The sequence below is a fragment of the Peromyscus californicus genome, unplaced genomic scaffold (genome assembly GCF_007827085.1).
Source record: "Peromyscus californicus insignis strain IS unplaced genomic scaffold, ASM782708v3 Scaffold_18__1_contigs__length_77618521, whole genome shotgun sequence".
Lineage (NCBI taxonomy): Eukaryota > Metazoa > Chordata > Mammalia > Rodentia > Cricetidae > Peromyscus > Peromyscus californicus.
This window is the reverse complement of record NW_026294480.1, coordinates 9,477,169-9,490,867: the sequence shown is the minus strand read 5'-3', so window position 1 is coordinate 9,490,867 and position 13,699 is coordinate 9,477,169. Positions and strand designations below refer to the sequence as shown.

Here is a 13,699-nt window from a genome sequence, read left to right as displayed (position 1 = left end):
TAGAACCAGCTCTGGGGCTAACTTTATTTCATTTATCTTTTCCTCAGTTGTGTCCCATGTGGGCTTTAAAACTACATACTCTACTCATTTAATCCCTCTCCACCTCCATTCCCATAACTGCAGAATTAAAAGCTCCCACTCTATGATCCCTTATAAATGGAGAGGATTTTCTTGTCTCTCCTGTGGGGCTCCCAGTGCCAGTCTGCGAAGTATCTTTTATCTGTGTCGGAGCAGGCCAGAGTGGCCCAGGTGAGCTCTCACCTGAGTCCCTGGCCCAGCACCTTCGTGTCTGTGATCTGGCATCCCCCCCAGCCTTTGTTCATTTCCCTCCTAGATGAAAATCTCTTGAGCAAGTATATCTATTGTATGCTCATTGAGTTTTATAAGAGATAAATGTGCCACTCTACCAAAATATACATGTCAGAAAATAGTCGAGTGTTCTAAGTACAAAGGGAATGCATTTAAATATAGGCTTGAACTTTACACCCGTGCTCCATGGGATTGTTGTGTGTACCTTGATCTAGAAACAGCTGCTGCTTCTCCTAGCCTGAGTTGGCTGGCACAGCATGAAACAGGGAAGGTAACACTCCAGTTTTCAGCCAAACGTATGAGAAATAGGCCATGAAAGAAGTTTATGTATTTGTTCTTCTCAGGCTTTCTGGCTTAATCACAGTCTGAGGTAGGGCCTCTGAATAAAATTGTCATACATTTGTGAATAATTGTTCATTGCTTGCAAATGAGCATATAACTGCCTGTCTGTCTGCAGATAGAGGGACACTAAAACATCATTGACAGCATGGTGCGCTCCATACAGATGCTAGAATCCCACCCATTGTATGCTTACCTTTATATGCAAATGGCGTGCATTGGGCATATGTTTATATATCACAGTGGCTTATTGTTTATGGATCATGATTGGTATGAAAGTGTCAACAATGAGCTGTGTACTTACTACTCAAATTTGTAATCAAAGAATTGAACTGATGTCTTCAAATTAAACACAAGCATACCACAACATGCATATTTTTGATACAAACACATTTTGATAAGAACACAAAATGCTAAAAGCTACCAAATAACAACAAAGATATAAAAACGGGGGAATATATGTCCTCCCTATCTGTAGGTAGGAAGTTGTCAACTTCAGGGTATATAGTGTGGAGATGTTCAACAGACAGTTGTAAAAATAGTTCAGTTGAATTGTGATTTCATTTGATACAGCTACTTGTCAAAGTTATGAAAGTTCATATAAATCTAAGTTACTCCAATGGAAGTCCAGTTCTGATGGTAAAGAGAAGTCTTGGTACTTTAGACATTTGACACTTGTTAGGTTGTGTCTGGAGTAGTATGTGAATTGTCAGAAGTTACAAAGTAACAGATGTGGCCGTGGTGAATTCCCCTTGCAGTCACAGAAGATGTGGAGTTTTCACACCACAAGAAGTGTACACACTATCAGCAGAAGAGTCAGCATGATGCTGTGGTAAGTCTGACGGCAGACTGGAATGCAAGCCACAGTCAGTCTTGATTTTGATGATAAAAGCTGACATTTGGTGGATTTGAGGTGCTGTTCTTGGTAACTCTCCAAAGAAAACAAACTACATGATCTTCTAAATACCACCCACATAAAACAGCTATGAGACTGTAAAGGCAGGGTACCTAGGTTCAGTTGTGTGGAGTCTGAGAATCCCAGGCTTGAGAGTTAGTAAATAAAGTGCTCACTTTGACGGCATAAGGGACTAAATTCAGTCTCCAGAACTGTGTAAAAGCCAAGTGCTGTGGTGTTCATTTAGAGTCCAAATGTGGGAAGATGGAGACAGACAGATACCTGGGGCTCCCTGGACTTGCATCCTACCTGAGAGTCGATGGATAACTTTAATTCAAAATTGAGGTAGGCAGCTTCTGAGTAATGACACCTAAGATTCTCCTCTTCATCTGTGCACTCACACATGGCCACATATATGTGCACACACATGTGCACCTATACACATAAAATCAAATCTAAAATGATGTCTACAGCACTTAATTTTATGAATACTGAGGTTTTTGGAGGTCAGGGATGAACTATGAGAGTGAAAGCACTCTCCAGAGATTGGTGGACCCCTGCCAATTAAGGTGTAGAAATGTTAAGAAAGATTATTCATAAAAATATTTACCTACCCTGTACATAAAACTGCTTGATACGTTAAACATATCTATAGATCCATGTCCATATTCTCGTTCTGTTTTCTCATCTGTAAAACAAAAGTAACAGTTAAAATAATGTGTTTTTTTTTTCTTTTTTGTCTCTGAAGATTATTTGCATCACTTAGGGAAGGAAATGGGACATTACTTCTATGGCAAAATGCATTGCCTAAGTTTATTAAAATAGGTCCTCCATGCTGAGTGAGATAGGATTGGATTAAATCATTTGATTTGACTAAATACCAGTTCTGTAGTGTTTATTAGGTACACATATCTTGTTGACTATTTAATTTCCTCCTAGAATATTGCTTTCCCCACTTGATTAGCAAGGGAAAATTGTTTGGGCAAAAATTGGCCTAATAGGTATGAAACAGCTGCCAGTCGCAAGCAGCCTGCAGCCCAGTGCCGCAGCCCGGGGGGCTGATCTCAGGCCGCCCTGCCCTCGCTGCCAGGTAAAGCTGCAGCTGATGGAAATTTTAGTACCTGCTTTCAGGGGACAGGAAGATAATTTGGCTGTTCCTAAAGAGGCATAAACAAAATATTGGCTGAATGTAGACAGATGCTAAGGTTATACTTTGTACATGAATTCATGTACTTGAATTCACTTTAATGGAGCTGAGCTTATGGTGTAGAATCCTGCCACCCATTATAACTAAGTTGTTATGAGCTGCTCATTTGCTGGAAGCTGCTGTGTCATGTGCAAACCCAACTGCCTTGATGGGTCTCATGGTACTTACTTTGGATTAAATGTGGAGTCTTTTATTTTTTTCCCCTGTGGTCTCACATAATGATATTAGCTTGTCTGCAGTGTGACAAATTCAGTGTACCAGGAACATCTGGCAAGCTGCTCTTGATAAATAGCCTGCAAGTTCAGTGATGCACACCCAGGAAGACATTTCCCATACTGTGGGCTGTGGAATCATGGCGACTGTGGCGGGCGGGAGTCATCGTCACAGTCCACGTAGCTGCAGTGTAAGGGATGCACACTGTGGCGCATTCATCCACACGGCATTCCTACAAGTTCCTGTTTGATTATCAAGAGACAAATAGGAACGTATTCCTTGTCAAACCATGCTTAATTTACTGCCAGTAGAGAAATTTCAAAACGGGGGGGGGGGGGGAAATAATAAAAGGAAAAGAAAGCAAAACCTTCACAGCATGAGGTCGGGTTGGGTTTAAATTCAGTCCTTTGATAGTGATCTGAGAAGAGATCACACTGACATGTTCAAACCATGAAGCCACTGTAGTCAAGAGACTTCAAAATGGAATGCATAGTACTGTGAGAAACGAACAGCACATCAGATTCTGTTGTCTCATTTGGATTTAAACATGTTAGTATAAGAATGTTCATGTTTCGACTGCTACTAACTAAGCTGGGGAAAGTATACTTCACGGATGAAAGGCAAGAGTTGACATCTATATGCATATTAAATACTTTACCAAGAAATGGGAAAGAGCTCTGAGCTGTCTCTGTTGGTTTTCCTGTTACACTACTCACTCATTAAATAATCTCAATTTATTTTTTTTATTTAACTCCCTGATTGTCAGTTTACCCTTCCTAACACTAGTGGAATACTTTTCATAGTCTAGATCTTTCACTGGATCATAGTGAAAAAAAAATGCTGTTATGTAAATAGCAAAACTCTTACAGCTATCATATAAGGTACAATTATAGTAGTATCGTTTTTATCTGATATTGCCCCAATGATGACCTGAGACCATTCAGTCAATATCAGGATTTACAGTACCAATGAAAATGCATACAGAAGTATGCTTAATGTATATGGCACCTATTTATGTCCAAGTGTAAGTTATGTAAAGTGTGCATGCATTCTGAGCTAAGGATATACAACTCACTATCTAGACTTTGTGATTAACTTAGAGTCACTGGACATGTTCATTCAAAATGTAGTTTTATTTCAGAAAACAAAACAAAACAAACAAAATCACCCTGGGGCAATGAGGAAAAGAGGTTCCAAGCTTTGTGTACCCCAAATGAATAAAGTATTGTCGGCAACCACAATGAAGCAGAAGCAAACGGGGCTGCTTCTTTGGATAAAATGACGAACAGTTCTATGTTCTAAAACTCTCAAGGATTTTACTTTGGTTTTAAAAAGCCTCGTGGTTGGCAATGATAGGGACAGGCAAATTGAGGACCTCATAGTGTGACTTTGGACACAGGCCACGTTTACACTATCAATCCTGAGATTTCCCCAAATACTCATTCTCATTAAGTATTTTATTGTCAGTGAAACAAGAGAGCTAAAAATTGACTAAGGGGATTTTACCAGGAGTGTGGAAAAGTATTCACCTTTTTGTCAAGCAACTCATTTGGCTGACAGTCTGGCTCCTACTAAACTGCAATTACATTGAGCAATTAGTTGTGCCTTCTATAATATGATGGCTTCTGTCCACTCTCACACATGGTCAGTGGTCAGTTCCCATTGTCCTGAAATGATAACCCCTGTACCTGACATGGCCTCTGAGTTCATTCTTCTCTGCTGTCCTCTTCCCTGATAAGTTGTCTGTAAGTTTCATTCACATTTCCTTCTTGCTACTTCAATAGGCTACTTTGTAGTAAAGTAAATTTTGAATAGTGTTCCACTCTCTTGCTAGATTGAAGCCTATCAGATCTATGCCTGACTTAATTTTGCATCCATATCCTTCCTGACTGTACCACTCAGTACTGCGCAGAATCCTTTAAGCCCATAGACATTTTTCCTACTGTTAATTTATTCTTTTAACTTTTTGTGTGTTCCTAATATGAGTAGGTGCAAGAGCTTTGGATGAAGAAGATACAGCTTTGCTTTTGAGTAAAATATAATTATGTAAAATGACCAGAAGTTGCCAGCAAATGGGAATGAAAGAATCAGCAAACGAGTTTGCTTGTAACACAAAGGTAGCATTTCCGTGGCATTTCATTAATACGATTTCAGGCAAGAAAAAGAGGTTCACCATTACCACATTTTGACAATTTTTGCTTTCCCATGATCCAGTAAAGGAGAACTCTTTAGAAACTGTGGAGTCACCAAAAAGACAGGATATTTCCTCCTCATGCTATTGTAAGTCACAACCACCTTTCAAACAACTACCAGTAAACTTATGAGAATTTTATGTCAGCAAGATGATAGGGTAATAATATATAGGAAAGCACCTCAATTTTAAAATAGTTAATTTTCCTAAATATGGACTTCACAACTGGACACAGGACTTTGGGGAAGGGGAATCAGTCAGTAGATATTGAAAATGTCCTGATGGTTTCCTCATGGCCAGAGAAGTTTGTCTTTACTCTGAAAATTGTTACCAACATGCCTGGCCATCTATCCACTCACTGTTAATTGAGCATATCCTTCCTATATTAGGAGAAAGCAAAGTCATAAAGCTAAGTATGGTGTCTATGGGTATAGACAGTTGAAGAAAGAAGACAAGTGGATAGTTAAGTGGATCCAAGAAAGTCTCATTGGTCTTGTGAGTGCCATGGTCAGTTCTCCCCAGGCTGAGAAATGCACCTACAGAGACCAGGTCAGTTGCATGATGCAGAGTTGAGATTTATTGCCATAACATTGAAAGGCAGAGAGGCTTTCTTCTAGACTTAAGGATCAGGAGATTCAAGAAAGAGGAAGTGTGTTTCTGGAGCAGTGAGGGAAGATGAGCACATGGAAAGTCCTTTTGAGGAAATGGGTGTCTTGATTTTCACTGAACCTAGTCTTCCCATTTTCATCCTTTAAATAGCAGAAGGCCACTTTCCCCACTCCTGCAAGAACATTGGGGGATTACCCTTCTGTCTTGCCGGTGCCTTTGTTGGGTATTCCCAAATTTTACAGTGACCCTCTTAAAAGTTAAGGATTATGTTAGAAGGGATTATTTACATTGTAGTGTGAACTTGAACACCACAGTGGGAATTCTTCCTATCTGGGTAAAATATATTATTTTATTTCCAGATGTATCGGAGGGAGAGAAAAGTAAAGGGAACAGTGTGAAAAGATGAGTTTTGCTTATTTCTCATCAAAGGAATTTAAATTTCAATTATGACTGAATCATTCCTGGTCCTGTAGTCTGCATGAAAACAGTATATGTGATTAGCATTAGTGTTTTGAGACAATGGGATTCTGAACACTTAGATTGGGTTAGACCTTCAGTCCAGGTCCAGCTATCCTTATGCAAACCACTTAACAACTTTATTTTTGAGATGTCTCAAAACAATTAAATGCCCACTTTGTTGGGATGATATTTGTTGGAATGAGTAGGCAATGTCATGGATAGCACTTAGCCACGAAGGATATAGTTTCCTATTTATTTATCTATTGACTCATTCATCATTTATTGAGGACATACAATATCAAGTGAGAAGAAATACTTAGGCAAAGTGTGGTCTATATAGTTTAAGAGAAAAAAATAGGTGTGGACTTAAGTGAATTCAATATACTCAAGACTACTTATATTCGCTACCTTTATGATGGCTATGGAACCAGAAATAATATGACCAATGCATGTGAGAAATACTTAAAACATTGACTGTCACTTCTTTGTGCTATTGCCGTAAATAGAGTAGGCACTCCTAGCAGACGTGTACTTCAAAGTTGTTATCTGAAAAAAATAACAAAATACAAACACTGGTGCCCTTTTATCTACAGATTTATATTCTATAGTCAGAGATTTACAAGGCATTATAAGTTTTCTAGAGATTACTTGGTATAGGTAACAGTCTTCAACATAATTGTATTCCTGAACTTTTAATCAAGACTAATGGAATTAACATCACTTTGAACTATGCAGAAACATGGTTTTGCCAATTTCCAGGTGTCTGTCTCCCAGCTGAATTAAATGAATCAGCTAGCATGCTTTAAATAGCGAGCAAGGCCTTTGCCAAGCTAAAGCAGCAGAGCAAAGAGATTAGAGGCTGCTGAATGAAAGCCTTGGTCAGAAAAGGATGTTTTGTTATATTTCACTGAAACTGCTCTGGAAAAGTGCCTAAGAGTCTGCTTCAGAGTGCTGATTCCTGTCATCTGCTGTCTTGCTAGGTGACCCAGAATGACACCATGGTTGTTTAAAACATTTATCTGTCAGCTTTGTAAACTTTTGTAGACAGCTCTTTGCCATACTTTTTGACTCTCCAATGAGGTCTACACAGCTGAACAGCTGACACTGATTTGCTCCATTCCATCCTGACATCATGGCTTGTTTTCCCCACTTTTGTTGGACACTTGGCTGCAAGATTCCTATTATTACCCTGTCATTTTACCATTCTCTCTTTAGACGTGCCTCGCGATGTATCTCAGGTGGACAGAATTAACATTTTCAGAAGGTGGTGGCTATGAAGTCAACTCAGTCATGTGAAATGGGAATTAGGTGTTATATAAGAAAGGTCATTCAGGATTATTTAAATCTCAAACCCTTGATGTATACAAATAAGAAACATTAGGGTGAAAGATTTTACCTCTGCAGTGAGATGTTAAGATAGAGAGGTCACCTTCGTATACTGTGACCCCCTCCCTGGTAAATCAGCATCCAAAGATGAGGCATAGATAGTAATAATGACCCAAATTCACTCCAGGCACCATTTTGTTCCAGGATTGAAAGTGTGCTGCTGATAGAGACCCTGAACCTATTGTCTTAGGACCTGAAGACAGAGACAACAGTGATCTTCAATTCTCTCATTTTGTATGGAACTGACTTGATTGTATTAACAGTGGCACTTGTCATCTGAAGATAGAATGGCCAATACACTGAAAAAGTAGAGGAAATATGGAATTTGTGGTGGGAGGTTCTGAAAAAATGAACAATCCTCTGAGATCCACTAGGCACTGTGGTTATGGTGGAATTGGATGTTCTTAGATGGCAGTAAGAAAAGGAGACGAGACTAGGGCAAGGGTTCATTGGGACTGCAGATCTCTAGATTGTCAAATCAGTCATCAAAAGAAGACAACATCAAATGCAGAAAGGCTGTGGAAAGGCACAACTTGGTCCCCAAGAAGGGTGAGTTGTTAAAATTCCTCCCATAAAGAGGAGTGCATGCCTGAAAATTGACTGCTATCTTTATTTCTCACCCACTGATTTGCTCAAAATAAAACAAAGTATGAACCCAAATTCCAGAAATAGAGGCCACAGGAAGAAAGTTGACCAAATCTTAAAAGTATCAGATTTCAGAAATAAAAAAAAAAAAATCTACCAAAGCAGGAACATGGCATCCACCTTGGGGTATGACATGTTCATGCTTTAAATGCCAGCATAGGGACCAACCTGTGCAAATCAGAATAATCAAGATCAGGGAGTTCCACAGTTAGTATAAAGTCTTGGAATGTTATAGGTTCACCATTCCTCTTAGGTATCCTTCTTTGTGCTGAAATTCTCAATTTTCTTTTAGAAATTAACCTAAACTCTTAATAAAAAAGGTTGAACCTATATAACCCCTCCTCTCTGGCCCAAAAGGCAAGGAAACAGTTTTCAAAGACTATAATGTGCAAGGTGTCCCACCACAGTTAATAGGCTCCAAAAAACCAACTCATGCACCAGGGATGGAACCTAATCCTACTGCCAGAGGCCCCTTAAGCAGCCTTGATGCAGGAAGATGGGCTTGGACCTGCCTCAACTGAACGTACCAGGCTCTGCTGACTCCCCATGGGAGGCCTTGCCTTTTCAAAGGAGGGAATGGGGCAGGACTGGGGGGGGAGTGGAGGGAGGGAAGAGAGGGGATTCTGTGATTGGTATATAAAATGAGTAAAAAATTTCTTAATAAAAAAAGAATATAATGTATAAAGTGCAGATGCGATATATAAAGAAATATGTTTCAACAAGGATGCAAAGCGTCAATTCTTAGAATATCTTTAAATCTATGTGGATATCAACAGTGCCTTCTGACTCATGAATCAGTAAAACGTAGAGGCCCAAAAATGAAAAATACCTTAAACTTTGTATTAGGAGGTATTGGTGTGGTCGATGGACAAAGTGGCAGGTTACACATCACACTCAAGAAAATTGAGTTCTAAAGAGTGAAGAAAATTACGTCATAAGGCACTGATACAGAATTCATTGTCAAAGGTAGGTGGGAATAGAGGTACAGGTAGAGTGTAGTTTGAGGAAGAGGACAGCTAAATATTCACAACTATCTTTCATGGGATGCCACCTGGTACTCATTATGCACACTCAGAATTATCCTGAGTACACACAACCAGGGCACCCCACTCAGGCTGCGTTTATCACTTGTATACTCAGATCTCAAATATGAACCCTTGGATATAGAACAAGAATATTTACAAAGATGCTATGTCGTGAAAGAGTCTACCACATGTAGAAAAGCATTATACAATCGAGACAAAGAAAAAGCACTAAAATAATGGAAGGGTGAAATAAATTCGAACTCATACTCATAAATTAAATACCAGATGATAATTAAGGGGACTGTTCATAGCATGATATTTATCTCCTATAATTTAATAAGCCCAGGAACAGCAAGGAACTAAATAATTAAAGGAAGGAGTGTTTACACATGGGGAAGCAGAAGATGATACAGTGAACAAGTAAAAAAGAATGGTTGATAGAAGCAACTTGGGGACAGGTGCAGATTTTAGTATGTGAATAGCAAGGAAACTAGTCAGAAGGAAAATTGTAAAATAAGAAATGAAAACATTAAGATATGCTGTAGAACTGTGGTACTGTACTTTATACTTCGCTGGAAGTTTTGCTGAACGTCTATCAGCACTTCTAAAAGTAGCTATTAGGACTAGTAAAATCATCACGAGTTTATTTTATTTAATTCATGACTCAGTCTCCGTTTTCACCATCCTCAAAGTCAGTTCGTCCGTTTCCAGCTGGTGTTCCATCACAATGCTATGAAAAACATTTATTGGAGGAATTAGATGAACTACGAGTTTTCTGATTTAAGTTTTCATACTGACTAGCTAAGCCCCCCTCAGGAGGCTTTATATGCTTTTAGACGTTTAAAAACATTTAATAAAGCCCATTTAATTAAAGGAAATAAATTATTAACCTAGACACCTCAGGACAAAGTTATAAAACTATATGATAATTTTCATAATCCAAATGTATTATGAGTCAGTGATGTGCTGTTCTAAAAGTACGACTGTTTATGTCTGCTCATGAACATTTTAATAAACTTGGGAGTCATAGATCAGATGTTTTTGCAAATGTTTGTTCCCTGTGAATTACGGTAACTCATATATAGTGGAGGAAAAGGGATATTTAGCACTACTTTGTATTTCTTAAAATATCCTTCACTCTAGGCCATTCTATCTGACTCTTGCACAAGATTCTCATCAGATCCTGGTGTGTCTGGCCGATTTCCATATTGCACATTTTGTAGCCTAATTTCTATTATTTCTTCTCCACTGGAACTGTGCCGATGAAGGTCTTAGTAGACAGTTATTGTAGACCCCCGCCCCTCTGCCTGACTTTTATTGTTTAGTTTGCTCTCCAAGTCTAGAAATTTCCTCAGTCCTATTTCAGGAAAGCCTCATCTTCAGTAAACTAATTCAGTGCCACGTAGCTGTGGACAGCCAGTGTTGTCTACTTCCCTACATTCTTTACTTTTCCCACTTGATCTCCTACACCCTCTCCAGATCGGACTAGTGCCGTCTCTCTTCTTGATTGCTTTGGCAGCTCATATTCTCTGAAAAGAACCTAGGAGCTTCTTTAGGCCTGAGAGATCTGTTCTCCCTCCAAACAGCATGCTAATCCAGCACGTCATCATTCCACCCCCACCACCCTGACAGTATCCCCCACGGCCACAGGGTCACCTCCGTTCTGGGAAGATAGTGGCTGCTCTAGATGCAGATGCATTTTGGTCAAATGGAGGGCCAGTGCCAAGGAAGAAATGAACCCTCCACTGAATGGCCGGTTGCTTCTCTCATGGGTTGCAGCTGTTCGCAGCTCAGTTGTTAATCTTGATATAGGGCTATGCAAGAATAGGGTGGTGATAGTCCGAGAGTTTCCACTCCAGGGAGTGGTGCACTATGGCTGAAATAGCCTTCCTCATAAGCCTTGAACTGTTTTCTTGGGAAATGAGGGATACTGTCTATGATCATACTGTCTATGGTATAGGAAGGCAGAAACAGTATTGGGAAACAGGTAAACAAATGCCACTGAAGTTCCCAGGCTCGTATATTAAAAAAGGCTTTCCTTGGGGGCAGAGTCTCTTATTTAGCAGAGGGCAGAGAAGGGAATCGGAGTACAAAAGTTACTAAAGAACAGAGACAAGAGGATACGGTTTCTGGTGTTTGGTCAGAGCTGGCAATACATACCAGCTTCCTTTAGTAGGGCTAGGGATGCCCTCTGTTTATGAAATACTGAATAGAATTCCAAAAGGGTCTTGGAGGATGATTGACAATAGGTTGAAAGTCCTGCTTTCCAAGCAAATCTTAAAGGAAAGCGTCCAAGGAAGCAAATTGTCTTCTAGTGACTTCATAATGCCTCAGAAAATGACTGGTAATATTTGTAGGAACATGAAGATATACAGAACCCAAAAGAGGAAACTACAGAACATTTCGTGTCTAAAGGTAACTATATGTGCAGAGGAGCCTGGGCTGAGATCCACACTGAAGAGAGAAGTCAGCAAACTGGACCTGTCACAAGATGCTGCAACTAACAAATACAGACATCATAATAGTGACACAAGTGTATTCCTCTGTCCTAACAAGAATCCTAGTTGAACGACCCAAAGCTATTGGGATTTTTATTTGCCAGAGTCTGGGATAAAATACTCTGGGAAGAATTAATGAAATATTGAGCATGTCAGAAGAAAAGATTATTTAACTTGACTATACTAACAGAGAACATATAAAATGAAACACAAAGAAAATTTAAATAAACAATTTGTGAGTTGAGGGTCCGTTCTAAGTAACATATTGTATTCTCACTGAAGGAAAGCATGCAGTGAAGAACATTCATAAAGATTAATTTTTCATGCAAATAATGGAAGTTAGCAATTCACAAATCTGATCAGCTCAGTGAATTATAAGTAAAAATTATGTCAAGGAACATTATTAAGTTTCACATGATCAGTGATGGATAAAACGATCTTAAAGGCAGAGAAAAAAATACCATACCTATAATGTGATAAAGTTAAGGCAAATATAGACTTTTATAAAATTTTGGTCTGAGATACTATAAATGAGAAACATTATGGAAAAATGCCTTTAAAAATGAGTTCTTTTTTCTTTACATCTGAATAGTTTTCCATCATGTACCTGTACCATATTTTCCTGATCCGTTTGTTGGCTGTAGGATATATTTAGGTTGTTTCTGTTTCCTAGATACTGTGAATATAGTAGCAATGAACATGACTGGGCAGTTATCTGTGTAGTATGATGTTAAATCCTTTAGGTAGATGCCAAGGGTGGTATAGGTCAACCCTAAACATACATACAAATGAGCAACTTTGAATGGACTCTGCAGATTATAGACATATGTATTTAACAACAATAATTAAAGGTCAATAATTTGAGAACAGTTAGGGGTCATGAAATTGTTGAAAGGGAGAAAGATGGGTAGAAATTATGTAAATTCAGTACCCAGGTATGAAATTCTCAAAAAATAAACTTTAAATTAAAAAAAAATAGTGTAAAAGGCATATTCAAAGTACATTCCCTCTTAAAAAAACACAATATAGGAAATATTCAAAGGTGTTCTTCAGAAAGGTGGATGGTGTGCCTGTTTAAAGGGATGCCAAGTGCTGAAGATTCTTACTATCTGTTTCATAATGCAGTTTTCAAATGAAAATTTGCCACTGTCTCTTGACAAGAGATGGTTACCCATCATTCCTGACCATTGACTGTCCCCTGTGACTCCCTGCCATGATGCTGCTGCCCATCACTCCCAACATTTGATTGTCTTTCTTTGCTCTTGGCTATTGTCATCAGTGGTCACTCCTGACTGTTTCCATCACTCTTGGTCAAGATACTGTTTCCCATGGTCCTGACTGTTGAGTGTCTCCCATCACTTTTGACAATTGGCTGTCTACTTCACTCCTCAGCACATTCTCTCCCATCTCTCTTGACCATTAACCGTCTTCCATCATTCCTGACTGTTGGAATGGCATGAAGAGAGCGTACTATGAGAGCAGCTACAAGAAGCTGTGTGTTCTTTGTGTGTGTCACTTAATTTTGAACTGTGTATTAGATAGTTGCACTGTGTTACCATAGTAGCCTTCTATGGAGAAGATGAAATACAGCATTTTAAACACAAATCATAGACTTCTGTCTGGCTACGAACAACCCTGTGTGGTCTTTAAGTTCATTGTTTTAAAGGTGTGTTCAATACAGAATTATGATTCAGTTTTCTGTAGTATGGGCAGACTTAAGACACAATGTTATTTAAATACTAGAAATGAGAAATTGGAGGGTGAACTTCCAAAGAAATAAATCTTTAGAGAGGAGGCCAGGATATAGGTCAGAGATTCATCCAATAGGGGTCTTCATGTTCAGTTCTTACCAGAAGTAGTTGGTTCCATCCAGAATGTGTGAAGGAAAGACTGAACTTGACCGTCATTCTTGCCCATCTTGCT

At 39.0% G+C, this 13,699-nt stretch overlaps 1 protein-coding gene across 8 annotated transcripts in view; it reads left to right on the top strand.

The window, feature by feature from the left end:
• The window catches only part of Ctnnd2 (catenin delta 2), an 863,700-nt gene that overhangs the window by 295,379 nt on the left and 554,622 nt on the right, over nucleotides 1–13,699 (top strand). The window lies entirely within an intron of this gene.